The sequence below is a fragment of the Chlorocebus sabaeus genome, chromosome 7 (genome assembly GCF_047675955.1).
Source record: "Chlorocebus sabaeus isolate Y175 chromosome 7, mChlSab1.0.hap1, whole genome shotgun sequence".
Lineage (NCBI taxonomy): Eukaryota > Metazoa > Chordata > Mammalia > Primates > Cercopithecidae > Chlorocebus > Chlorocebus sabaeus.
In genome coordinates, this window is record NC_132910.1 from 132,792,720 (window position 1) to 132,820,016 (window position 27,297).

Consider the following 27,297-nt stretch of genomic DNA (forward strand, 5'->3'; position numbering starts at 1 on the left):
TTCTTCTCTCGCTCCGGTTTTTATTGCTGTGGAGGGCACGGCGTGAGCTGCCCGCCATCCCCGCCCTCTCTTGACAACAGCTCAGTGAGGCAAAAAGCATGATGGTCACGTAGCGAGCTGCCTCTCTGCTTTCCAGGGATTCATTTGAAGGAGGAAGCGTGTGGTAGTTTGGCACTGCACAACATCAGCTTTTCCTAACGGCCTCAAATGATGGAACTTCTTTGTATGAGAGACAGAGAGAGAGAGACCCAAATTTAACACACGTAAGCTGCCTGGATTACAGGCGCAGGCAGATGTAGAGGAGGACCCCTGCGCGCTTTGTCCACCAGCGACGCCTGGCATAGAGTGCGCAGGGCCGTATTAATGAGTTCTAGAGCATTTTTTTTCTGTATTGCAAGCATAGTGTAAATGTTCAGCATTGCATACTGAAAAACTTTGAATCTCATGTAAGAAGGAACTGGGCTAGAGACAGGAGCCAAGATTTATTGCCATTTCTAAGTTTTATGAGTTCTATTGTTTCCTACCTTTATTACCAGCGTTAGCTGTAATGAGGATTCTAGGAAAAAAAGAGCTGGAAAAAAGAAGCATCCCCCAACTCCCACAATGTAGCACTTCAGTTCTGGCCTCTTTAGGATTGGGTCAGTGTCTCATCTCTATTGTGTGTTCCTAGATAGTAGGAGGGAGTCTCACTTACATACTTATAAAAGTTTTAAAGACCTAACACTTTTGTGTGTGTGCAGGAACTGGGCCACAAAAGTGCTTTATGAAAGAGTTTCCTTACGATCATGTCCGGATTCAAATTTCAAGTAGTTTGCATGGTCTTCATGTAATATCGGGGACATAGCTTCATAATTGACAAGCCTTTTTTTTTTTTTTTTTTTTTTTGTTCCTAATAATGAGAATGGTTAGAATGAGTAGGGGATATCATTAATTCGCCCCCATGCCCTAATCTTTTTCAACTGTGAAATTCAGTGGCAGAAGGAGATGGATCTATCCCAGGGTGACTCTAGATTCTTCCCGCAAAGATGTGCGTGTGTTGCTTTCCATCAGTAGCGCCCCGAGAGCCGGGTCGGGTTCGCTTACTACCAAGACTTCTCTACTTAACGCGCTGCGCTCGGGCACTTAGCAACTTCGGGAACACGGGCTGTGGGTCTGGGTACACTAGTTTGAGTTTAGGGATTCTCTTCCCTTGTAGCCCAAACTTTGGAGAAACTATCATAAAGGTTCAGGCTTTCCTAGGAGGCGTCGTCCGTGTTCTCCCAGTGCTGGATCTGGTTCTGGTTCCGCATGGCAGTTAAAAATGCAAGTGGGCTTCCGAGTGCAGGTACAGGTCGGCGGAATCCTCCGCTCTGAAGCTGAAAGTGGACGGTGGCGCGAGGAGGCTGGGAGCGCACCAGTCTCCGCCACGCTTCCAAGGACAGGTCAGCGGCGGCCGGGGCAGGCCTGGTCGCCGGGTCTCAGCCCTCCACCCGCGGACTGCGGGTCCCAGGGGAAGGCGGGGAGATGCTCGGGCGCCCACGGAGGAGCCGCACGCACTCGGTAGTCCCAAGCGCGCATGCCCCACCTCTGCCACCAACCCCGTCCCGGACCCAAAAGGAGCCTGAAGGATCCCACGGACCACAGAGCCAGAGCGCCGTTCTGCTCAGGTCGCCCATTCGGAGCTACAGAGCCGCCCATTCGGAGCTACAAAACTCTGGAACTTTCAGCAGTTTCGGAAGCTCCGGGGGAGGACTTTCCTGCAGATGGGGGGCGGGGGCTGGGGAGCAGGGAGCCAGGAGCCAGCGCTGCGGTGGGTAGAAAGTGGCAGTGTCTTGGGAGGAGCAGCAAACTTTTTTTTCCCTCCCACAGCAAACAAAATCGAGGCAGGGACAGTGTTCGGCTGCTAATCTGAGGGGAGAATGGAGAGGAAGGAAGAGTAGTAAAAGCGGGGAGTGGAGCCTTCGGAAGACTCCCTGGTCTACCCCTGGCAAGGTGATGCTGGGCGGAGGCCTGGGTGCTTGAAGCCGGGGGACAGACAATCGTTCTGCTACAGTGCCGAACCGGGCTGGTAAGGAAGTCTGAGTGTTTACTGCCTCCCTTCCCTGTCCAAAGGACATTTGCGCTTTTCGGTCTCGGACGAAAGGACACTGTGGAAAGGAAGGCGCGGGTCATTTTCAGAGGCTCTGCAAAGGACGGGCCGCCTACCAGGGGTGGAAATCCTTAATTACACCCTTCTGCCTCGGAATCCGTCTTCCTGGCAGTGTCTTGCACTCCCACCTCCTCGGGTGACTCAGCTGACCTGAAATGCCCACCCTACAGAAGATCAAGAAAAGTAGTTTTCTAAGAAGGTTAGAGGTTTGATTACACAGAGAAGTGTTTCCACTTAAGTCCAAAGCAATTACCCGCCCCCTCCGCCAGGGCCGCCTCGCCGCCACCCGTAGCAGAAAAGGACAGACCCCCACGCACGTACCCCCGCACTTTGTTGGTGCGTGTGCATTTCAAATGGCGCAGTAAGTTCATTAGTGTTTGCAATCAGCGGCGGGCAGACCCCTCATCAGAGCCGAAAGCCGGCAAGAGCCATTCATCAGCGTGAAGTGTTATTCACGGATGACCCCTAAATCACGGCGAGAGTAGTAGAGGCACTGATTGGTCACAGCATGGGAGCCTCGGTGCTTTCCCGAACCCGACGCGGCCGGGAGGAGGGAAGGAGGGAGGGGCGGCGAACGTGGTTCAGTCCGGCAAATGCCATTTGACAGAAAAAGGCAGTAAACGGGGAATCTCTTTTTTTGAATAAAGAAGAAGAAATAAAGTACCTGTCATCTTGACAAGTGGCGGAGCAGAGGAGTCAAGGATTATAAATGATCACAGCCAGGTCCAGCTCGCCCCGTGATTGGGCTCTCCCGCGATCTGCACCGGGGGAAGCGCATGGTAGGCTCCTCTCCTTTCCTCCTCTCCCTCGCACACTCCCGCGCACACACCCACACACACATACACACACACACACGGACACGTGTACGCGCCCGGGCTCGGGCACACTCGGCCCGGCGCGTCCCCCTCCGCACAATTACGGTCCTGGATGCCGCTCCCCGGCCGGGCGTCCCGGGGGCCTCTTCACCTGGCCCTTCTCGCCTTCCTCCTCCCTCGCCTCCCCGGTCCTCCCGTTCGCGGGCCGAGCCCCGAAAACTCCGGCCCGGCCTGGTCCGCCGCCTTGGAGGAGGCTGGAAGGGCCGGCGGGCGGGGAGAGGGGGAGCGCGGGGGAGAGAAAGAAAGTGAACTCATTGGCGCGCCAGCGCCCTCCCCTCCCGCGTCCCGGGGCCGCGCGGCCGGGGGCGGGCAGGGAAGGAAGTTGTAACACTCGCGCCCCCTCCCCGCCCCCGCCCCGCCGGCGCCCGCTCCCCGCTCCCTCGGCGGGGCCCCCCTCCCCCGCGCCCGGCTCCTTTGAATTTGGCCCGGCGCGGTGTGCGCGCGGCTCGGGCGGACGCGGCGGCTGCTGCCGGGGAGCGAGCCGGCGGCGCGGGCGAGCCGAGCGCGGTAAGTGCGGCGGCGCCGCCGCCGGCGCGCCCTCCTTCCTTTCTGGGGTCCTAGTGCCGGGCCGTGGCGCCGGGAGCGGGCGAGCGCGAACCGGGACGGCGCGTGGCTGCGACTGGCCCCGGGAGGCGGCGGGCGCGGGGGCATCTCCCCGGCGCGCGGGCTCTCTCCGCCGTCCGGCCTCCCAGTCCCCGCCCCGCCCTCGCGCCCGCCACCTCCGGCTGCCGGCTCAGGTGGGAACTTCGCCGGCGCCTCTCGCCCGAGGAGCCAGGCGCCGTGCCCCGGTTCTGGGGAGCCCCGGGGCCCCCGAGGAGGGCAGCCCGGAGGCTGGGCGCCCGGTGGGGGCGGGGAGGGGAGCCCACCTGGTCCTCTTCGGCCCCCACTGTGTGGCGGGGCCCCGCGTCCTCTGCGGGGGCGTCTTGACAGGATCCTGTGGGGCTTCCAGCGAGCGGAAAGCCCCGGGATGTCACCGCTTTCCGGGGCAGGCAGGGGAGAGAAGGCTTCTGCAGCGACCAGGGAGCCAAGTTGGAAAGGAGTGAAGGAGGGAGAGTGAGGGGCGAGGGGTAACGTGGGGAGTGGTGGATCACGGCTGAAACTTGATCGGGAAACTCTGGATGGGGCTGGAAACACACAAAATATCCTGAGCTGGGCGTTTCAAAAATTACGAATTTATGAGCCTGCAACTGAGATTCTAAGTCCCTCTTGTGTTTTACAACCGATTACAAAGAGCTTCACATATTTTAGGTTGAGGCGGGTTGTGTCTGATTGATCTTTGCTGAGCATCTTACTATGCAGCTTGGATTTCATTCTTACTGCCTCACCTTTAAGGTGGTAACTTGTTAATTTTTATTGTGGAGGGAGGATAACAAGTACTTGTACCGTGTAATACATTACATACGTGTGTTTTCCGAAGTCATTGTAATTTGGAGGTAGAGAAAAGTTTCCAGGTATGTGTGAGGAGGTGCAATGGAAATGAAAGGCTGAGAGCTGTCCTAGACATTTTACAGGGTCCCAAACGGCTGGGATGCCCGAGAACAGGACTGTCTCTTCATCATGCTCTATTTCTTATCTTCTGACAATGTATTTTGTCAAACATTGGTAGACTCTGGCAGAATTCACTGGGTGGTCTTTTCACTGGAAATAGAAATATGTTGAGGCATTACCTTTCCCTTCTCTTGTCAAAAGAAAAAAGGTGGATATGGCATCTCTGGAAAGCTTGGAAGAGTATCCCAAAAGATGATATTGCAACTGAACAGAACTTGGTGATTTGACTCCCTTAGTGAATTTGTTTAAAATAATGATGCATATCCCTTTTTCCCCGTTGCCTACTTGGAGAAGTATTTGTAGTCTTTAAGGTATTAATATATTGAGAACAGACTGACTTTAGAATTAAGAGCAACTGTGTGATAATAATTCATTATCTATTTTAATATTTCAATTAAAACAAGATTTTATAAATTCAACAGTCTTGCTTTGTGCATTCCTTAATACACTTTTAATTATCTAGAACTTCGAGCATGTATATCTTAATATATAAAATTCTTGTATGAGCCCTGAAAGTTTCGATTTTTAATTCTAAATGCAGAACAAATATTTAATTCTTGATCTAAGAGTGAGAGATTAGTTCAGTAATAAGACTTGCTAATCCCACTTTAAAATGTCATGGTATTCACAAATTATTCCTAAATTCTTCAAAGATAGGCGTTTATAATGAGTTTAGTTATTCTATTGTGTATTTCCGGATTTTGTTATCTTTTCCTGTTGCATTTCCCTTAATAATCTCGCTCTTTTTTTCTTACATGATTTTTTTATTCCTCTTAAAGATTTTTTCTAATAGTAAACAAATATGTCTTATGGTAAATAACTTAGAAAAGAATATATAGTTAGAAAAAGTAGTTCAAATCAAATACACATTTTTACATGTACTGTACAGTTTTTATGAAAAATGTAGTTAAACTAATCACCATGCTAATGTTTATATATGTTTGGAAAACTCTATGAACCCCCTGTGCCAATAGCTTTAAGTTAGCAACCTATGCACTCTAATGAGGATTACTTGAGTATTGGAAATAAAGCAGATAGATTTATAGAGTTGTGACTAGTTATTCCTCCAAATGGGATTATTTTGCATGGCTGTGTTTATTTTCTAGAAAGATGTTTTAGGTAAATTATTGAGGTTTTTCTTACTATGATTCTGTAGGCGTGTCATCAGTCTTTTGGTTGGAAAAGAGAACCTGCCTTATTAGGGTGAAGACAAAGAAAGATAAGGATGCTTATCTTTGAATAGAAGAAAGCTCCTAAAGAGAGTGAAAACTTTTAAACTTCTTCAGAAAGGAAACCTAGCTAAACAATAATGATCCAGTTAGGAAGTTCAAGCTACTCTTTCTTAGCTTTGCTTCTGGGAGCCAAGAGTAATTATTCTCTTTGTAAAGAGTCAAGCAAATAAGAAAGCAGGAAGGAGTGCGTGGCCATCATTGTGAGTAGAGTGACCTGTCAGAAATACTGAATCACCGTTAGGCTGGGTGTACAAAAAATGATGTTTTTGCAATAGCTGCAAATGTATGTTTGGAAATGCTGAAATTTATCCTACCTATAGGAATACTAGGGAATAAGTTCAGAGCATGGTCATAGTCTGATATAAAAACCCAACAAAGCCAAGTTTATTAGTTTATTAATATTGAGTATTTAAATAAATGCATGTGCCTCCTTTTTATTAAACTTTATTTTACCCTATAAAAATTTGATTTCTGGATGGTGGCTGAATATCATCCAAGTTTTATATTTATTCGAATCAGTGTATTCAGCAGCTGTGATGAGCTGTCTGCCCTTTTCTTGAAGCTGTGCTGTAGAAACCTGTTAAGCATGTGGAATTACACATTGCTCATCTACCCCGTGTTTCGTTTGATAGTCAACTGTCCATTTTGATTTTGAGGACATACTTTCTTTACTTAGGGTGAGAATATGAGCAAAGAATATAATAGTTTGCCACCGAACGTTTACTGTGGTCCATAACCAATTACATATTCCTTTGAATTTCCAGTTGAAGTTAGTGTTGTGTTCATAATTGCCTTATAAAGTGGAATGATAGCCCGTGGAAAAATTGAATACATGCATTCGGAGTAAAGTCTATTGAAAAGGTACCACAATAATACGTTATTTAAAAGTTTCAACAACTAAGTTGTATGTAAAAATTATTTTATGTAAGCTTATTTTAGAATACATTTGCAACTTGTTTTTGGAAATATCAGCTGTTTTAACAGACCTGATGGAAATTTTGTGCTTAAAAAAAAAAAACAAAACCAAAAAACCTTCTTAGTCTGAAAACTGATTCATTGTTGTGTCTTATAAAACCTGATTTATTTAAAATTTTTTTCCCCAAGCATTACCATTATGAAGCTCTCTTTCTAATTGAGATGAATGTCTCTGAGCAAAGAAGTGGTTTGGAGGACTGCATTCATTTTGAGTGCTGTTGTAATCAATTTTAGATGCAGCATTCCACAATGGATCAGTGTGCATCCAAACCTGCCTTATTATGTAGAATTAACTTGTTGGTGATTGATAGGAATACTTCTCCATCTTGAAAAGTCATTTGTTTCCAAACAAGTGTGATGGCTTGTATGAGTTTCAAAAGATTGCTTCTCATAATTAAAACATCCTATTGGGGACCTAATTTGAACTTTTTCTAAGAATTATATAAAACATGAGGAAGCAATTCATTAACATATATTCAACTAAAATAACCTGTTTTCCCAAAATGCAGTATGCCTCAAGGCATATTTTCTTGCCCATCAAAGGATTTTATGGCCTTTTGAGTCATTAATAGTAATTGTAATCCATCTAGGTTATTTCCTTTTTTGTTTGTATTAACATTCTAGTTCAGTTTTTCAGAGATTTCTTAGAATTATGGATGGACCTCTTGTGCATGTGTTATAACTTTATCTCATAAGATAGTAGGTATAATCCTGACAATGAAAGATAGTGCATGTGGAGGTAATTCCTTAATGGAAATGTGGAGAGATGGTGGATGTTATCGCCCCACTGTGATATTTGCATTTGTTTCTTATTTGTACCTGGTCAGCTTTGGTTTTATCAGCTTTTAAATCTCTTCGGAAAGACCACATTAAGATTTTCTAGGGCTTTGGTCCATATTGCATTGTGATACATGTTGTCCCAATCAAATAAAATACTAGGAGCACAGAATATAAGATTGATATAGATTAGCATTCTAATGTATCTATAGTATATATGATTTCTAAAGACAGATGTAACTGCTTTCTAGTGCGTGTAAAGTTCCCACAATGGCATTACTCTTTACTTTCAGGAAGGAAAAAAGCTTGATGAGAACTATGTATCTTTATTTTATTCTCTGTAATGATAGATTCTTGGCATTGGATTGGTGTTTTTCCAGCTTAAGACATCCATTTAAAATAGTTTTAAATGCTAACATAATGCAGTTAAACTCCCATTTTCAAAATGTTATTTTACACAAGCATTAAAGTATAAACTATCAATATACAGAAACATGCCCTGAGATATATACATGTTTCATATACTGAAACTACAATAGGATTCATTATTTTGATGGAATTGCGATAAAATTTTCTGTAGTTTTGGTTAAATAACTCAGGTGATTACCTAGTTAGAACAGCTACATGGAATTCACTAAAGATAGTGATCAACTCAAACCCATGTCTTTCTATTTCAAATTAGTCACTGTGCAAATCATCATAGAATGAACTCATAAGTCATATGAGTAGTTGATTGAAACCATATCATGTAATAATAATAATAATAATAATGAGATTTTATTTCCCTGTTGATAAACTTTCTTGGAATCTTAGAAGAGCTAGGATCGGGTAGCACTGACTTTTCAAACAAGTTTGTGATAGGTGGCAGTCTTAACCGAGTTCCTTGACTTCCTTCAGAAAATAGGTACTTCTTATATGTTTAGGAGCATGTGTGGAGTGAAATGTAGCATAACACTAAACTATGCTTATATTCTTTTTTGTAAGTTTAGGAGTTAATCATTACTTGTGGAGGTGTGGCATTTATTACTATTATTATTTACTATTTCGCCCATGTTTATAGTTCTGTAGTTTATACTAGAGCATGCAAAAGCACAGTGCTACCTTCTGAAAATATTGTTTTGGGGAAAACATAGTGCCTGTGTTCACACTTGTATTTAATGATATAAAATAGTATCATTTATGTAATTATATGAAAGTCAGTGTGGGATACAAAAGTCATTGCATTTGCTGATAGTATATTCTCAAATATTGTGGAGTAGTTTTTACTTCTCTTAGAGTAGTTGGGGAGCGGTGGGGATAATGTGATTTGTTTGCCCTGGAATGGGATCATATTATTTAATAATAACCAGTTACTTTATAACTGGGTCTACTTGGTCTCTGCCTCAAAACCAAAAAGAGATAAGGGAAGAAGGAAGGGAGGAAGAAAGGAAAAGAGGAAGGGAGGGGAGTAAGAGAAAGAGAGAGAAAGAGGAGAAAATAGGAAAACAAATATATTTTATAATGAGTGATGATCCTTTGAGCATTTTCTGTGTGTAGCAGGCTGTGTGACAGGAAAAGCAGACTAAAGGGAAAATTTTGACTTTTCATTTAATTGGGTAAGTACAGAAGAAAATTAACTTGTAAATTTTTTCACTTTTAAAATATGTATTTTCAATTCCTACAGGAGAATCAGAATATCAGTTCTTAAAATTAGTACAAGACATTCCAAATATTGTATACAGTTTCTTATATTGATGGAAAAAAGAAAATGTACTAACAGCTCTATTTTATTGGCATGCTTTCTTTGTTTATGAGACTGAAAATCAAGTTATAGTTGTCTATATAGAGACTTAAAAAAATCCACACAACTGTGATTATTTAAAAAGATCATTTAGGAGGTAACTTATAAAGGCCACTTACCTTTAAAGATACAAGTCTTAATATATTGTAGTCATTCTTTCCTTTATTTAATTACTAGTAATATTTGCTAGAATTCTTATGCTAATCCCTCTTCAGGTTGCCATTACTTAGAAAGAATTAACAGCTTGTTAATGACTGTCTTCCTTCAGTCCGATTCCGTAGCACCTCTCAATGTAGTGGCTCTTTATGAAGATAGCAGCACACCTCTGAATAGGAGGGTGACGTGGATTTGTGGTCCTCTGTTCCCTCCCCCAAACAGAGAAGCTACTTTTTTATGAGAATAGATTATTTCCTTTTGAGTTAAATTATGCTCAGCTAATATTTTGTGACTAGAATTGGTGACCCTCCTCTCTGCACAAGGAGGTGTCTTTTTGATAACAGGGGTGTTTCCAAAGAAGAGGTCCTCACTCGAGCGTCTCGAGCATCCTATCGAGTCCAGCATGTGGCTTCTATACTGGGATGGTATCTTAGGCGAGTTTATGTTCTTGGACTGCATACTAGAAGGTACGTTATGCAGACAGTGAAAAGACAGGATTGAGTTATCATAATATACAGGGAGAAATGTGTGAGGCATGTGAAATACTTTGCATGAAGCATGTGCAAATATATGAATATGAGATTATGTTTATTTTGGTAAAAAAAAAAGTGCGCTATTGAAAAGTAAACCTCATTGTTTGTTTTCAGTCTACCTAATGTTCTTTTTAAAGAGTAACATCTATTCTAATACTTTTTATCAGAGAATTTGGAATTTGTCAACATGTAGGTAGAAAAAAATTGGCAAGGGACTGGTTCTTTTAAATAGCTCTTAAGAAAATTGGCACAGAGCTTGCCATTTGAAATCATTATGAAAACCAGGGGAAGACAGCTGTGAATTTTATTTCTTTCAGAATTTATAATAACTTTCAGCTAAAGAAAGCTATCCCTCCTATAGTTCTTTAAGAACAAATCTGTGACTTTTTTTCTCTTAGGAGCAAAAAAAAAAAAAATCCCCAAAAAACAAAAGCATCTTGAACAACGTTATTGCATTTTTCTATATTTATAAGCAAAAATGAAATGAATATTTAAAACTTTAAAATTTTTTCACTTAAATTTTGTGTAATGATGAGAATAGTTAAGTGTAGGTTAAAATACTGCAAATAATAAAAGCTAATCTAGTAATCTAAATACATATTATAGATAAGTGATGAACTATAATATTCCAAAGAAATAAAAACGGTAGTATACACAGCCGTATTTTATCTCTTGATTGTCACAAAAATAAGGCATTCTTACAAGGATATGGCTGAATTTTATGATGGTATCAGTAATAGTGAGAATAGCTTGACACAATGAAAATAACTGAAATGTTATTCCTCATCTTTTAGCTAATACTTTCAGAAAATTCCCAAATAATTAGAAGAGCTTTTGAAAATAATGAGACGTGCTAGGAGAAAGAAAGTACATTTGTTGCCTTACAAAACTGTTAATGAATTTAATAGTTCAGAAAGGGTTCAGAAAGGGGTGAAAGCTGAAGAGAACTTCTGCCAGGATGTTATCCTTCAAATTTAAGTAGAACAGACATTTTCTGTCTATAATACATTTATAAGTTGATATTTCTACTTTAAATTTCAACTTGTTTTTCTTCTAAGGAGCTACTAACATATTTAACATTTAAAATAAATTTTAATTTAAACAAAAATTAAAGTTGTTACTTGTATGTAATGTATACCTATCAAGCCAGAAATGAATCCTTACTTGTAGAATAATTTTTATGCTTCCTTGTATCTTTTTTTTCCAAATATGAGTAGAATACCCTATCATGTTTTTTGTGATTACAAAATTAAGTAAAGCAAATTACTCTTCAATTTCAGTTGTTACTTTGTCCTAGAATATACAATCTCTGAATGAAAAGACTCTGGCACTACAGTTTTTTAATAAACAATATTGGTATATTAAGTTGATTTGCCAGTAAGATTTTCTTCAATTTTTACTAATTTAAAAAATTACACGTGTAACAGGGACTTTGAGTCAACAGTTTACTAAAGATAAAATACTTTAAAAATGTTTTTTATCCTGTGTTTTGGTTGTGATATAATTTTCTGTATTATTTTAATTAGTATGATAGTAGATGCTACAGAATTTGCCTAGTGTTGTAACTCAAACTAAAGAAAAAGATGTAATTTTAAATATTTAATTTATTTTTAAAATTCTTCCTGAGAATTTGAAGTGTAGTACCTTTTGGTTAAAAGTGCAGTCTCAAAAAGACCTAATTTTATATATTTTGAGATTCAAATATTGATTTACTAAAGATGTGTATAAAGAAACCTTAATAATTTAAATTATCTACACCTGGGCTTTTATCTTTTATATGTTTCCACTACTCAGGGGACTTCAGATCTTTCTTTATACTGGTAATATGATTTAGAACCCATAAATAAAGAATTAAAAAATATTAGTAATCAAAACATACACTAACTGAAGTCGGTTTTAAGGGAGCCTAAAAAAGAAATAAGGTGATCCAATAAATCTGGTGTTCTAAAAGTTATAAAAATACCTCAGTTTAATGAAGATTACAGTTTATATAATTCAGATACTGGGAGAATATCATGAATATACATATTTGTAAAATCCATACAGATAACACAAAAGTTATTACAAAGGTGAAAGATGAATGATATATCTTTAGTCACACAGCATGAATGCATTTGCAAGCCAAGTGTCAAATTTTAAGATACATCAGTGCTTGGTATTCTGGTTTAAGGTAATTTCAATAAAACTAATATAATCTTGCGTTTCATTCAAGCATGATGTTAGTAACCTGGGTCAACTCTCAGTCAGTATAGCCATGACAGAAGTCCAGCTTCTCATTCTGAAAGTTTTCTATAAAATCTGAGCCTTCAAATCTAGTTCTAGTTCAGCTCCACATTGCAGTTGTTTGATATCTTGTGACAAATGAGAGATCTGAAGGAGAGGACCGAGTGCTTGTTCTGTGAGATGCCATCAGTTAATTCTCCTCACATCATCTGATGAAAGTAGCTTTTAGAAACTGTGTTGTACTTCAGATGGAAATCTTAACATATCAAGTTTGGTAGATTTTGTATTGAGCTATCAGCAAAGGATAATGTGAGTTACTTAAATCATGAATGTATCACGTATTTCATGTAAGTGTGATGTAAGATGTGTGGATTGGTTGTTTAATTACCACTTGAACTTTCAAAAGGCTGTGTAATTCACTTTTAAAATTTAAATGTTGAGGAAAGCAAAGTATAAATAGTTCATAGTCTTGGAAAAATGTTACTAATGTAAGCCTCATAGGGATTATTTTTTATTATTTTATTTTTATCTTTTTAAAAACAATGATACCTTCTAATGTAATTTTTATCACTTAATTTTAAGTCTGGAACATAACCACTTGATTTAGGAATAGATATAAATTATTAATGCACATTATGCTTTTTTTTTTCCTTAAAAGATTAGAGGCTTTCAGGATGAGGTTCTGGTTCTTTTACTATTGAGAATCTTTGGTATAAATGGCTGATTTTGGTGGGAGAGTGTTACATAGTTTTTAGGCCCTCGTTATTACTTTTAGAAGAATAGCCTGTCGGGGATAGGAAGCTCGGGGGATAAGCTGCCACCCTTTGATGAAGGGTTATACATTCTCCCATAAATCTGTGATCCCAGAATCTGTTACACAATAGTTTTATCAAGTAGCACTAGACCAGCTATCATTTCATTTTCCTTTAAAAAATTAATTGGTTTCTTTCCTAAATCTAATATTTATATGGAATTTTAGTCTGAATATATGTGAGGTATGAATGGATTCAGTGAAATCCAGAGGTTACTATTTTGAGGCGAGATAATGAAAGCAGATTATTTATTGAATAATGCTTTTCCATTTATGCCAGATGACCAGTGCGTTGATGACTGCAGGGTACTCAGTCATTTCAGTGGGATACCTCCTCAGTACAGTCTGCAAAGTCCATGGCCTGATGCAAGTTCTCTGTCAGCTTTTCCCCTTGTTAATATTGAAAGCAACTTGAGAAGAAAATAGTGACATGTAAAAATGAAGCCATCATATATATGAGGGTTAGTTAATTTTCTCTGAATGTGTATGTAATACACGTGTATGTAATAGTGAGCATATTATAGCTTGCTTTGGTCATGGATTTTAAAAAATAAAATGAAAGGACATTATATTATGTGAGTGTATTTCCAACTTGTAATGAACAACTGTTTGCACAGCATAACAGTTTGATAAAAATGTGTCATTCTAAGGAGACCTCCTTTTTTTTGGTCCAATAAATATATTGAAAATTGAAAATTAAGTGGTCAGATTACATAATTGTGTTTATATCAGTTTTCATTTAGTCAGTGTCAATCAAATGCAAGACAATTGGTCCTATTCAAAATTAGAAAATACCAAGTGTTGGCTGAGTCATTTTACTTATAAAACACAAGTAATGCCACATAAAAAAGCATAATTTATTGTGGGGAATTAATTTTCCTTAATAAATGGACTCTTATTTCTGAGGCTACAAGCTTCTAAAAGTTTTAAAAGAGTAGTAAAGTTCACTATAAAAATTGCAAAGTGAGGCAATACGGTAGGTTTTTCTACAATATAAATAATTTTGGTGTCCGTGTACTTACTCATTGAAGCATACGTTCAACTTCAAAAGATGGCTCTTTATAATTGTATTTCTGTTCTGCATCATCTTCTTAAAGATTTTATATCTGTAGTAAAGATATATGATACTAAAAATTATTTTCTGTTATTCACTATTTATAATAAGGAAACTATTTAAAAGATTATTTTATGATCAATTCACTATGACTGGTTAGTCAAGCCTTCATCAAGGACTCTAGACTTTCATAATTGGTGAAAATGTAATGTTAAGAAATAAATAATACTGCCTAGAAATGAGCTAGATGTAACCAAATTTCAATTATTTTATGAGATTTTTGGAAGAATAATAATTTAAATAAGACCTTCAAACATTTTAGGTAAATAATATACAAATTTTGAATTTATTGCTAGTAAAACACAAGGTTTAATACATATCTTAAATCATTGGTCGAGAAGCATTACTCATCATTTATTATTTCAGATTCTTGGAATAGATGTGTTTCAATTTAGAGTTGAGAAGTAATACAGATTAAGGATTTTGAAGAGCAGGTTTTCCTTCCATCTTTCATCAGCTCTGTAGCTGAACCCTTACAATCCCTTTCTTCATTATTCTAAGCCACTATCAGATTCTAATCTTTGCTGTCTCCACAGCTGTTTGAGGATTTTTTTTTTTTTTTTTTTTTTGCAAATGTAATTACAAGTACATGTGTTTTGTGCAACTCACTTCCTATGAATGTTGGTGATAGAGGAACGTTAAAGGAGAACAGGACTATGTTGTGTATAGACCCATGATGAATCTGTTAATTTTCGAGTCATTATGACAGTGGTTATCAGGAAGAATTGCAAGTGTTAAAACACAACAATTTTGGTTTAACTAATATGCAGAAAAAAATCACTGAAAATTTAACAATTTCTCCAGAACGAGTGCATTTTTGTGGAGGTATGCGCCGCTGAAGCAAGTGATTGCTACACTTCTGTGAATCATTGTTTTTCTTTTCTTTTTTAAAATAATTTCAACTTTCCTTTTAGATTCAGGGGTGCACAGGTAGATTAGTTACATGGGTATGTTGCCTGATGCTGAGGTTTGGGGTACGGATGATCTCGTCACCCGGGCAGTGAGCATAGTACCCAGCAGTTAAGTTTGCAGCCCTCCCCCCTCCCCACTCTAGTAGTTCCCAGTGTCTGTTGTATCCATCGTTTTTCTAAAGTGATGCCATAATTAGAAATGTAGACAAAATATGATAGTTTTTTTTTTACTTTTAAAAAACCCCATTAAAATATATTTTAGAGAGAAACGTATTAAACCCTTACATTTAATTTGATGTTCCAAGTTGGAGAATAACTGATGTCACATAGGCACTTAAATGTACAGTGATTTAACGCTGTAGAAAAATTCAGCATATTTAGTTACAGTCATAGTATTTATACAAGAAAATGATAAACTGTGGCCACATATAAACTTTAATAAATGTTAAATTTGTAAACTTTTTAGAACAGCCTATCTTCTTTAAAAAATTTTTTTTTATTTTAATTTTTAAATGTTTTTTACAGACAGGGTCTATGTGGCCCAGGCTGGACTTGGACTCCTGGGCTGAGGCGATCCTCCTGCTTCAGCCTCCCAAAGTACTGGCATTACACATGTGAGCCACCATGCCCAGCCGTATCTCTCTTTTATAGCATCATAATTTTTTCTGTCTTCATGTACAGTAAGACTGGGTATCTCTAGAAATAGGTGACGATATTTTCTGAGATTAGAAAATTGTATACAACTATTAACTTTAATATTTAGTTGTAAAAGATGTTGTTTATAATGCAGTTATTTTTGTTTTCTCCTTACTTGAGGTTCTAGAGAATATGTGTTGTCTGACGACTGCTCTTTGGAGAACGAGAGGGCAGGGTGAGGCATCAGATGTAAAGCCAAAATGTGAAAAATGATGATTTCAGGGAAACTTTTGAGAATTCTTCAGGGAGTAATACAGTTTTTACCAGTCAAAACTTAAGATTTTCCCCTATCTTATTTAAATTATTAGAAATTAATATTAACTACTGCCACTGAACCTATAAAAATTACGAGGCAATATAAATACAATAAATTTCTGCTCTGATCTGAACGTATGTCTTCATTGATAGTGTGTGCTTTATTGATACAGCCATTTTTTCTCCCTCAATTCATTTAAATCCAGCCCCATGTGTTTCGTCCATGCTCTTGTGTCCAAGTGACTGTGTCCTGGAAAAGATGAGAAGAAATAAGGCCTGATCTCAGACTCACAGGGAGCTTTCGTTTCTAGTTGAGGCGTGACATAAAGCGGTAACTGGCAGTAATTAAAGTTACTAAGAAAGCCAGGAGAGGTAATGGAAGAATTACTACTTTGGTCAGATCGTATGTGAATAGCCCATGGATCTTTGAAATGTCAGAGAACTGAAGGGGGTACGCAAACTAATGGTTCTAGCGTGCACCCTTCCTGCAGCATGCAGACATTAGCAGTGCCTTGAAACTCTGAGACATTGCAAAGGTCCTGCAGCCTCAACTGCTAACAAATAACAGAGGGGCCCTGGGGCTCACAAATGTTTCGAAACATAGTGAACTGAGACAGTAGGAACAAGTGGCTTATCCTTTTCCCCCAACCCACTCAAGGCCGGAGACACCCAACAAAGTGGGGCATTGGAAGCCAGTGCCCTGAGAAGAACAAAAGCTGACCATTTGCCTCCTTCCCCGTGGAATAACTTGGCAAAATGTATGTTGCACGCTTGCCCACAAAAACCCCCTGTGAAGGCAAAGACCCTTCTTCCCTGTTCTCAGTAGAGCCTCAGCTGCTGACACAGTGCCTGGCCCTGAAGAGTCCAACAGTAAATAATTGATGCAGGAATGAAATTTTCCCTCACTCTACATCAATGTCAAGTGTCCTCACTAGAGAATAGCTCTTCTCCACGGAAAGGTTTGTGGCCTCTGGACTTAGGTCATCACCTACGACTGCTCAGGTTCTAAAAGTCTATGGTTCTATTGTTTTAAGATCTCCTGTGATTCATGTTAAATAGATAGTACCAACACAGACTTGCCAGCATTTAGATGAGGACAAAAGATGTGGCTGGAGACTGTAGGTCTCTGGAAAGAGACAAGGATTTGACCGGGAGAGGTAAGGGCATTCCAGGAGAGGGAAACACAATAGACAGCTGAGAAATCAACAATGGCAAGCCTGACTTCCTGAACAGGTAGTGCAGATCAGTGAATTTGGCCAGTTTATTTGCATATTACATTTTCACGTCTACCAAGATATGTGTCCTCCCATATTTCTTAAAATATGTAGTTCTCTTTGTCTTTTATTTTTTTCCACTTTTGAAAGAAACATTGGTACAGAGAAATATTTCTTTACTGTTAGAAAAACAACGGAGCAAGTTTGATGGTAAACAATGTTGACATAGCCTCAGAGTCAGAGAGACACGGGGAGTGGGGAGGGCTGTGAACTAAAGGGCGCACGCTTTCTCCAAAAGGAGATGCCACGTCGCGCCTCTAGACTAGTCATTGCCATGTGAGGGTGAAACCTAGTGTTGCCAGATTGTGAGATTTCTCAAGAAATGCCAGAAGATGGATTGTGTGAAATCTCTGGATTTTCAAATGTGAGCTCATTGGGGGAATAAAAAACACACAACATACAAAGCACACAAATCAAACAAAACAAGTCTGCAGCCTGGGTTTGGCAGCTGGGCTACCAGTTTGCAACCTGTGATGTAGACGCGGAGATCTGTGTGACGGATTTGGGAGACTGTGAATGAGCAGTAGGTCTCCAGCAGAGGCTCCCTCATGGAGAAATCCAGGAAGGGTTGGAGAACTTGGGTCCAGATTGTGAGTAATCTTGAATGCCATCCTTTTCTACCCATTTTGGAGGAGAAAATGTTTTCAGTTTGCAGTACACTTCTTCCTCCTTTAAAGCAGAAACCCAGGCTGCCAGCAGGCCTCCTGTAAGAATTACTTATGGCAGGGAGGGAACGGGTTAAGTGGCAGTAGCACTTGGGTCTATCCTTTGTCCTTGCCCATCCCTGTCTGCTTATCTCTCCATCTCTGCCTCCCAGAGTCAATACTCAGCTCTTGACACTCTTAATACACCTATTGTTTGGAGCGGAGTTCCAGTGGCCAGCTAGAACTAAATTATATTGGGATGTTTTTGCTAGCATTTGAATGTTGCCTGAATACTGACACTAAATTCTCTAAGAAAGGAAAATCTAATGTTAAACATGACATATTGGAATAAGTCTTAACTGTTATGTTAAAATAATTAAAAGATCAATAAAATTCCCCTAGCACACAGGTTTTCATTACTTTGTGGTGACCAAGTTGGGCTCTGAAATTAGAGAAGTCCTCAAATCCCATGTCTATCATTTATGTGCTGTGTGACCTAGGGCAAAGCTGCCTCATCTCTGAGCCTTATTTCTTCATCTGAACATGGGGTTTGTAACGATGGCTGGTGGTGTTGCTGTTGCCAGGTGCCTGGCCTGGGGCCCCCACACAGCAGACAGTGTGGAGATGGTGATGGCAGTAGTGTCTTCAGTTGTTGGAGTCATTGTCATTGGCACCTCATAGTGAACGTCGTGCTTACCATTATGGTTTTGTGGAGGGTGTTGGAACTGAACTTGGAGACTAAAATTTAAGTCCATCTGTACCATGAAGTCGCTTTGGAAACCATGAAATTGAGATGTTAAACATACCCTCTTGTGGAGTGGCTGTGAAGATGAAGGGAGGCCCTAGTGGGGCCAGGTGTGCAGTGAGCAATGGATAGTGTGTATGACTCTGTGTGTGTGTGTGTTTGTGTGTGTGTGTGTGTGTGTGTGTGTGTGTATCGGGATGGTGGCACATGCTTTCCAGCCATCAGAATGCTGGGAACAGGAGCTCTCATTTAGGGAAGAATGACCACAATGCAGCCACAGAGCTCCTGCGCTGTATTTGGGCTGTCACCTAGAATCTTACTTTCAATTAATGAATAATACTTAGCAGCATTGATCCCTGGCTTGCCGAGTTACCCATTAGAAGCGCTAAGCTCAAGGGGAAGAGGAGTTGAGAGGCTGTTCCAGTCCGGCCCGTGGATGGCCGGAGAAGTGTCAGTGTGTAATGTCTTATCCAGAGAGCAGCGACACAATAGCAATAACATAGTGAACACTCATACTGATGGTCCACAGCTACTTGAGGGTAATGTGTGTGATGCATTTTCCAAAATTTATATGAAAAAGATGGAAAGATTTTGACATTTTGAGAGATAAACAATTTATTTAGACACGTCCGCTAGTGATGCCAGATAACAGGGATGCTTTGTGGGGGAAAAAAATCTACCTTGACAGGGTCAGCATTCTAAGTATATTCTGGTTCTTTTTTTTAAAAAGAGAAAATAAATGGTTACCTTTTTCCATGTTACTGTTAGAATGACCTAACGAGAATATTCTCTTTAAACATTTAGAGATTCCAGAAAAATGTCTATGGAAATGTTGTGTCCAAATTTTATAATGTAAATTTTCAGTATATTGATTTATTGAGTAGAAAAAATTACGAGACAATCTTGAATGTAGTAAAAATTATTTCTGTTTCATTAACAGGATTAGCATTTGGATCTGTCTTGTTTGTTTCTTTTAAAAATGTGTCATGCAGAGAGACCAATACCATATGTGCTCACTTACATGTGGAGTCTAAAGAGTTGAAGTCATGGAAGAGTAGAGTGGCGGTTACCAGAGGCTGGGGTGGGGTGTGGGGAAGGGGAGACGCTGGTCAAAGGGTACAGTTTCATTTAGATGTGGGAATGAGCTCTAGTGACCTGTTACACAGCAAGGTGACTATAATAATAACCTATTGTATATTTCAAAAGAGCTAAAAGAGAGGATTGTAAATGTTCTCACCACAAAGAAATGATAAATATTTGAAGTGAGGGAAATGCTAACTAGCCTGGTACATCCTTCCGTAATGTATACATGTGGATTGTGAAATTACATGGTACCCCATAGATACATACACTTGTCAATTAAAAATATAATCTAAAAATATTAAACATATATGATGCAGGCCAAGCATGGTGGCTCATGTCTGTAATCCCAGCATTTTGGGAGGCCGAGGCAGGTAGATCACTTGAGGTCAGGAGTTGGAGACCAGCCTGGCCAACATGGTGAAACCCTGTCTCTAGTGAAAATACAAAAATTAGCTGGATGTGGTGGCGGACATCTGTAATCCCAGCTACTTGGGACAGGGTGCTGAGACATGAGAATCTCTTGAACTCCAGAGGTAGAGGTTGCGGTGAGCTGAGACTGTGCCACTGCACTCCAGCCTGGGCAACAGAGTGAGGCTCAGTCCAAAAAAAAAAGAAAAAAAAAGAAAGATGCAAACATACATCCACTAACATATTAGATAGTTCAATGGATTTCTTTCTTTTTTAAAGAAACAAACAACAACAACAACAAACCAGTGTCTTGCTATGTCGTGCAGGCTGCCCTCAAACATGGGCTCAGGCAGTCCTGCTGCCTCAGTCTCTCGAGTTGCTGGGATTACAGGCAAGCTACCACACCTGGCGAATTTCTTAATGTTTTGCTGAAAAGCCCATTTTAAACATTTGTCTTTGAAATGTTAGTTGGCTCCAGTGAAAATAAGTCCTTTTAGTTTTTCAGCTCTAAAGTGTTCAGAGTTATCATTTATTAAGCACCTATTATGAGCCCAACATTGGCTTAGGCTCTGTGAAGAAAGGGGTACAAAAATAGAAGAAGACATGTATTTTAGAAGCTCCAAAGAAATGTGTACTAATTAGACAGCAGAACTGACACTGCGAGCTGGGATTAAGTCTGAAGATGTGGAATGCAAACTGCACTCGAGCTCAAGGCAGAGAGAGGAATGTATTGGGTGGGGTTTGTTCCAGTGCCATCTCAACCTCATCATTTCCAAGTTGATATTCTGGACGTTCTTTTAACCTGTTCTTGCTGCTATAAGAAGACACCTGAGACTAGATAGTTTATGGACAGTAGAAATTTATTTTTCAGTTTGGAGGCTGGGAAGTCCAAGATCGAGGTGCTGGCAGACTGTGTTCCAGCACCTTGCCTCTGCTTCTGAGATGTTGCCTCAAATACTGCATCCTCTGGAGGAGACAAGCTCTGGGTCCTCATGTTGCAGAAGAGGAGACAAGCACTGTGTCCTCACATTGCGGAAAGGACGGAAGGGCAAAAAGGGCCTAGCTAGTTGCCTCCTGCCCTTTTGTGACACTGATTCCATCCATGAGAGCAGAGCCTTCACGGCCTAATTGCCGTCACAAGGCCACTCTTCATTCTGTTGCACTGGAGGTTAACTTTCAACATGGACTTTGGAGGGACACAAATATTCAAACCATAGCAGTCACTCCTGTCTCACGCCTGAGGAACAAAGCTGCCCCTTCTCCTGTATTTGCACATTATCCCATTATGCCGTTTGTTCACACATGCTGGAAGCTTAAGAGCCATCTTCAAGACAGCTTCATCCCTCACTACCTGTGCGTATCAGTCATCATGTCCTGCTCATTCTCACTTCACAGAGTTTCTGGTCCCCGCCCCTCCTTTCCATCCTCACTGGCAGTTTCCTCTCAAGGGCTCTCATCCCTCATCTTAATTGCGCACAATGTCTTCTGACTGGCTTCCTGCCACCCGTCTTTCGTCTCTCCAATCCATTTTTCTAGATTGCCCCTGGAGAGTATGCCTCCTAAAATCCTGAACCCATCATGTCACGAAGAAGCCCAAACTCAGCGTGGAAGCCGAGGTCCGTACCTCCTGGTCTGGCCAGGCCTCTTCCAGCCCCACCTCCCATCTCTTAGACACAGTGTGCCTCACACAAGGGGATTTAGTTAGCATTTCCAAGCACAGGACGAGTCTTCCCACTTTCTGTGTCAGGTTAAACATTCTCTGTGAAATTGTCCTTGATTGGCTCAGTAGAATGAGGTACTCATCTCCCTCTCTCTTTCTGCCCCCATGCTGCTCTAGTGTTTATACATCTATTTAGCATTTACCTCATGCTGCACTTTTAGTTTATTAGAAGTCAAGGGTTCTAGGAGTAGGAAGGAATTTAGAGATCCTACAGGCAGAGCCTCTTATTGCAGTGTGGCATAACTGAGGATGAATGTGTAGCTGTACCCAGAGTCTACTTTTCAATTGTCCTTGAGTTTGATCTCAACATCATTGCCCAAGAAGAGTTTGATTTCCTTTGCTCTGTGACATCTCAGCAACTGCCTCTCTACTTTCTTGGTATCTGTCCTCTTCTAGTTGGTCTGCAAATACTGGGGTTCCTCAGAAACAAGCCCTTACACCGTCTGCCTTCACACTGTATCCACTGTCCCAGCTGTTGTGGTGTCATGGATTATCATGGCTTCATGTTCACTCATAAACAGGCAGTTCACAAATACTCCACTTGAAACTTCTAGCTCCAGATATGAATATCCAGGGGGATCTTCTAACTTAGCATCCATACAGGGACCCTGTGAGAGTGTCAGCACCAAGTCACCAAATGATAGGATGCCAGGACAACTAGCATTAACTGGAGCATCCGGAGCCAGCAGGCACCTGCAGTCATCCTGGGTACACTGAACCATTTCACATATGCTCTTGCATATGTCTCAGGCTCCCCAAACTGACATGGATCTGGATCCGTAATCTTTTCCTACAAACCTCATCTTTCGTGGGTGGCCCAAATTCAGTACAGGACAGGAACTGTCCATCAAATTACCAAGCCAGCAGCCTTGAACAGGTCCTTGGCCCTTTCTCCACCCCAATCCCACTCATCACAATGTCTAGTTAATATTACTTTCTGAGTGTCTCAAAATCATCATGCTTCTATTTGTCTTCCACCCCTGCCATTCTAGTCCAAGCTCCTGTGGCATCTGGACTGGATTTCCATGCTGGCTTCCATGTTGACTTAATGGACATTCTGTGGAGCTCCTCCTCCAACTCATTCTCCACACCTCACAGTGATCTTTTAAGAATGCAAAGAGCATCCTGTCATCCCTTGCTTAAAACAGTACATAAAACATAGAAGACATGATATATGTCTTTCTTTTCCACTTGATTGTCATGCCCCTGAAACCAGGGACCTTGTTTGTTTTGCTCCCCTTTGTTTAACTGGTTGCAGGACATAGCACCTCATACATAGTCCTGGATGAATATTCATTGATTGAATGAGCAAATGAGTAAAAGTCCCCCCAGCGTTCTAAAAACCTACTTCAGATCGCTAGTTCTAGAGTTGCTGTGTGCTTTTTTCCCTCAAGGATTTTAACCTCCTTGAAGGTAGAAGTTCTGCTGTTCTGTCATTGAATATTTTATTCTCTCCCATTTTGGAAATGAGATCGTCCTCTCCACTCTTTGTGTCTTCAGTACTTTTAACCATAGCTCCATCTTAGAATCACCAGGGACCTTGCAGAGAACACTAATGTCAGGATTTTGCCCCAAACTAATTAATTCAGAATGTCTAGACCTAGGAAGTAAGTTTTAAAAGCCTCCCTGGTGACTGTAAGGCACAGTCAGGGTTAGAAGCCACTGGTTGAAATCTGGTCATCCTTCAAGTCCCTTCTCAAGCATCATCTACTCCAGGGGAACTCGGATCCCTCATTTTTCCTCAGGACTTACTGGTGGGTGGTGAATTGATTATACGGTCAATACTTATTATTTTAGGAGTTCCATTCCAGCTATGTTGTAAGGATGCATTAGGGCTGAGATTATGCATTATATTTAGGAATTTGCTGAGAACTCAAAAGTTACTTTATCATTCTCTTTTATTTGACCTATGTTCACTTCTCACTTTGGAAAGACTTCAGGTTGATAAGCAAACTGACTTCTGATTTGTGGCTGCCTCTATGGTTTCACATCCTGGCAAATTTTTCTTACATGCCCCGTCGTATTCCTGACCTGCTAGAGCGCCGAGTCAGTGGCTAACTGAGGCTTAGGCACACGTAGTCAGTCATCAGCTGGGAGGAACAGGCTAAGCAGATTATCTCCTTATACTACTTAGAAAACCAACTTCCCATCGGGAACTCTGGGACTTTTAGAAAATATGTATCTACCTTCTATGGATTCCTTAGGTTATTCTGTTATTGTAGCATGCAGCAAATTGAGTAGAAACCTAAAATGCACACCGAGTAAGTCCCCTTTCACTCTTTTTTGGGGGGTGAAGCAGGGCAGGTGTAAAAGCAGTTTTTTGTTTTTTGTTTTTTTGAGACGGAGTCTCGCTCTGTCGCCCAGGCTGGACTGCAGTGGCGCCATCTCGGCTCACTACAACCTCCGTCTCCTGGGTTCAGCCATTCTCCTGCCTCAGCCTCTGGAGTAGCTGGGACTACAGGCGCCGCCACCACGCCCCGCTAATTTTTTGTATTTTTAGTAGAGACGGGGTTTCAGCGCATTAGCCAGGATGGTCTCAAACTCTTGACCTCGTGATCCACCCCACTCGGCCTCCCAAAGTGCTGGGATTACAGGCGTGAGTCACCGCGCCAGTAAAAGCAGTTTTAAAAATGTATGTTTATGGCCGTGCGCAGTGGCTCACGCCTGTAATCCCAGCACTTTGGGAGGCTGAGACGGGCGGGTCACGAGGTCAGGAGATGGAGACTATCCTGGCTAACACGGTGAAACCCCGTCTCTACTAAAAATACAAAAAAAAAACTAGCCCGGCGAGGTGGCGGCGCCTGGAGTCCCAGCTACTCAGCTACTCGGGAGGCTGAGGCAGGAGAATGGCGGGAACCCGGGAGGCGGAGCTTGCAGTGAGCTGAGATCTGGCCACTGCACTCCAGCCTGGAAAACAGAGCGAGACTCCCTCTCAAAAAAAAAAAAAAAAAAAAGGGCATGTTTATGTATATTGACCCAGGTTACTCCATTGTCCCATTGGTAAAGACTACCAAATTTAATGTGATTGTTTTGTAAAGATATTTGTAAAGATACCTCCTCAGAGACATCGTCAAAGAGCATGCTTTAAAACTCTGTTCAGGCACATTTGCAACTTTCCATAGGAAACTATAAAGGCAGATAATGTCATAGCACCTTTTTCTAAAGTCACTCTTAGGGACTTCAGCATTGACGATATGATTGAGGGAAGAGCAGCGAGGAAAACAGTGTGTCTGGAGGCCCCTGGGCTTCTGTCATGAGATTGAAGCTTGGGACCTCGGAGTCATGGCCATTTTGCACAGGTAATCTTGAAATTTCATCTTGAATTTTTAATGGCATCATCAAGTGGTGTAGATTTGGGTATCATTTTGCAGCTGCCAAGGGGATCTTTGGGTCAATTCACCCCAAACTACATTACATTTAGCAAACATGCCCATAGTATGGAGGTAATATTTTGAGTAGTTTTATGATAGATTTTGACATTTATTTTATTTTATTTTATTTTTTATTTTATTTTATTTTTTGAGATGGAGTCTCACCCTGTTGCCCAGGCGAGAGTGCAGTGGTGCGATCTCAGCTCACTGCAACCTCTGCCTCCCGGGTTAAAGCAATGCTCCTGCCTCAGCCTCCTAAGTAGCTGGGATTACAAGCGAGATTTTGACAGTATTTCTAATCAAATTCCTGCTGCCTTTAAAAAAAAATCCAAATGTTTACTCTTGTGAAATTATTTATTGTAATTGTTAAACTCTTGGGTTTCTTTTAAAGACTTAGAATATCATAAAGGTAAAGAGAAGAAGCAAGCAATGTTTAGAATTTTAGCTAAGTTGTTTTGTGGATGACATTCTGTGTTGGGTTTAAAATGAGATTATTGAAGTGGGCTACCTATAAGATAGAGTTAATCTAATGTGGGTTTTAGTGTGCTCCATGGTTAGCTGTGGGTCTCAAAAAGTTCCGTGTACTTCAAATGCAGTGTTTATGTAAAACCACTAAGATAACATCTTGCTGTGTAATCTTCGCTGGGGCTCAAGCTGATTACAATGGCTGGCATTTTCACTCTTCTCACACTTACAAAAATAAAATCAGAAAGCATGAGAGGATAGGGAAAGACATCTGTGTACAAAATGAAGACATTTATCAAAATGGATGCCTTTTTTCCTTTTAAAAACTGCAAAAGGTTTGTTTCATCCCATTAGGCTTAGAAGTATGAATTTTACATAATTAGTAGAAAGTTGAATGAATAACAAAGTTGGAATAAATATTTTCTCTTGTATTAAATACATATGAAATGCCTTGTTTCAGTATATTGATTATGCTAATTTATAGTCTAAATGTATAATTAGATTCAGGAGGCATAACAGTATATAGAATTTGATAAAGAATGGGAGTGGTACATTAAGAAAAAAGAATTCTCATATAGACCTGAGTCTCAAAAAAAATTTAAAAATTACATATAAATTTTCTTGTAGGCCTGGTGTGGTGGCTCACACCTGTAATCTCAGCACTTTGGGAGACCTAGGCTGGTGGATTGCTAGAGCCCAGAAATTTGAGACCAGCCTGGGCAACATGGTGAAACCCCGTCTCTATGAAATATTAAAAAAAAACGTTAACCGGGTATAGTGGTGCATGTCTGTAGTCCCAGCTACTTGGGAGGCTGAGGAGTCTGAGGTGGGAGGATCACTTGAGCCCAGGAGGTAGAGGTTGCAGTGAGTTGAGATCATGCCACTGTGCTCCAGCCTGGGTGACGGAGCCAGACCTTGTCTTAAATAAATAAATAAATAAATAAATAAAATTCCCTTGTAGAACTGTAATTGTTTTATGATACAGAATATTAGTCACTGTATTAAATTTGGATATTATTATAATGATATTTAGTAAAAAGGAGAAACTTGAATTTCTGTTCATCCTGTCACACCTCTCGATTAGAGCTAGGTGAGTTACATGTAGTTACAAACTAAGGGGACTAGACCCCAAAGCTATGTTCACTCTACTCTTCACTTTTAATCACATACATATTTTCTTTTCTTTTTTTCCCAAGGCAGGCTCTCACGGCAACACCCAGGCCGGAGTGCAGTGGCGCAATCCCAGCTCACTGCAGCTTCCACCTCTGGGGCTCAAACAATCCTCCCACCTCAGCCTCCCGAGTAGCTGGGACTACACGCATGTGCTACCACGCCTGGATAACTTTTCTATTTTTTTATAGGGACTGGATCTCACTATGTTGCCCGGGCTGATCTCAAACTCCTGGGCTCAAGCAATCCTCTTGCCTCGGCCTCCAAAAGTGTTGGGATTACAGGCATGAGCCACCGCGCCGGTCTACATACGTATTTTCTTCTCTCTGGGAAACTAGCCTTCGTTTTCTCCAATTATTGATTTATTTCTTTTTCACCCAGGCTTTGTGTTAAGCTCCTGGAT

The 27,297-nt window shown here is 40.8% G+C and overlaps 1 protein-coding gene and 1 long non-coding RNA gene across 16 annotated transcripts in view; one reads left to right on the plus strand and one right to left on the minus strand.

Annotated features, from left to right (window-relative positions):
• The window catches only part of LOC140712051 (uncharacterized), a 66,689-nt gene extending 63,796 nt beyond the window's left edge, over nt 1-2,893 (minus strand). The window contains exon 1 of one of the 2 annotated variants that reach the window (XR_012093510.1): nt 2,793-2,880. This is a non-coding gene — a long non-coding RNA (uncharacterized lncRNA). Of the gene's footprint in view, nt 1-2,792 lie in introns of both variants that reach the window. The other variant, XR_012093509.1, reaches the window with a different exon arrangement.
• TENM3 (teneurin transmembrane protein 3) overlaps nt 1-27,297 on the plus strand; it is a 1,046,942-nt gene that overhangs the window by 394,257 nt on the left and 625,388 nt on the right. For 9 of the 14 annotated variants that reach the window (XM_073017741.1, XM_073017743.1, XM_073017744.1 and 6 more), the window contains exon 1: nt 3,389-3,510. The exons of 1 other annotated variant lie outside the window; for it this stretch is intronic. The gene's annotated coding sequence lies outside the window, so the exon portion shown is untranslated. Of the gene's footprint in view, nt 1-2,812; nt 2,908-3,387; nt 3,511-27,297 lie in introns of those variants that run through there. 4 more of the 14 variants (XM_073017738.1, XM_073017740.1, XM_073017742.1 and 1 more) reach the window with 2 other exon arrangements.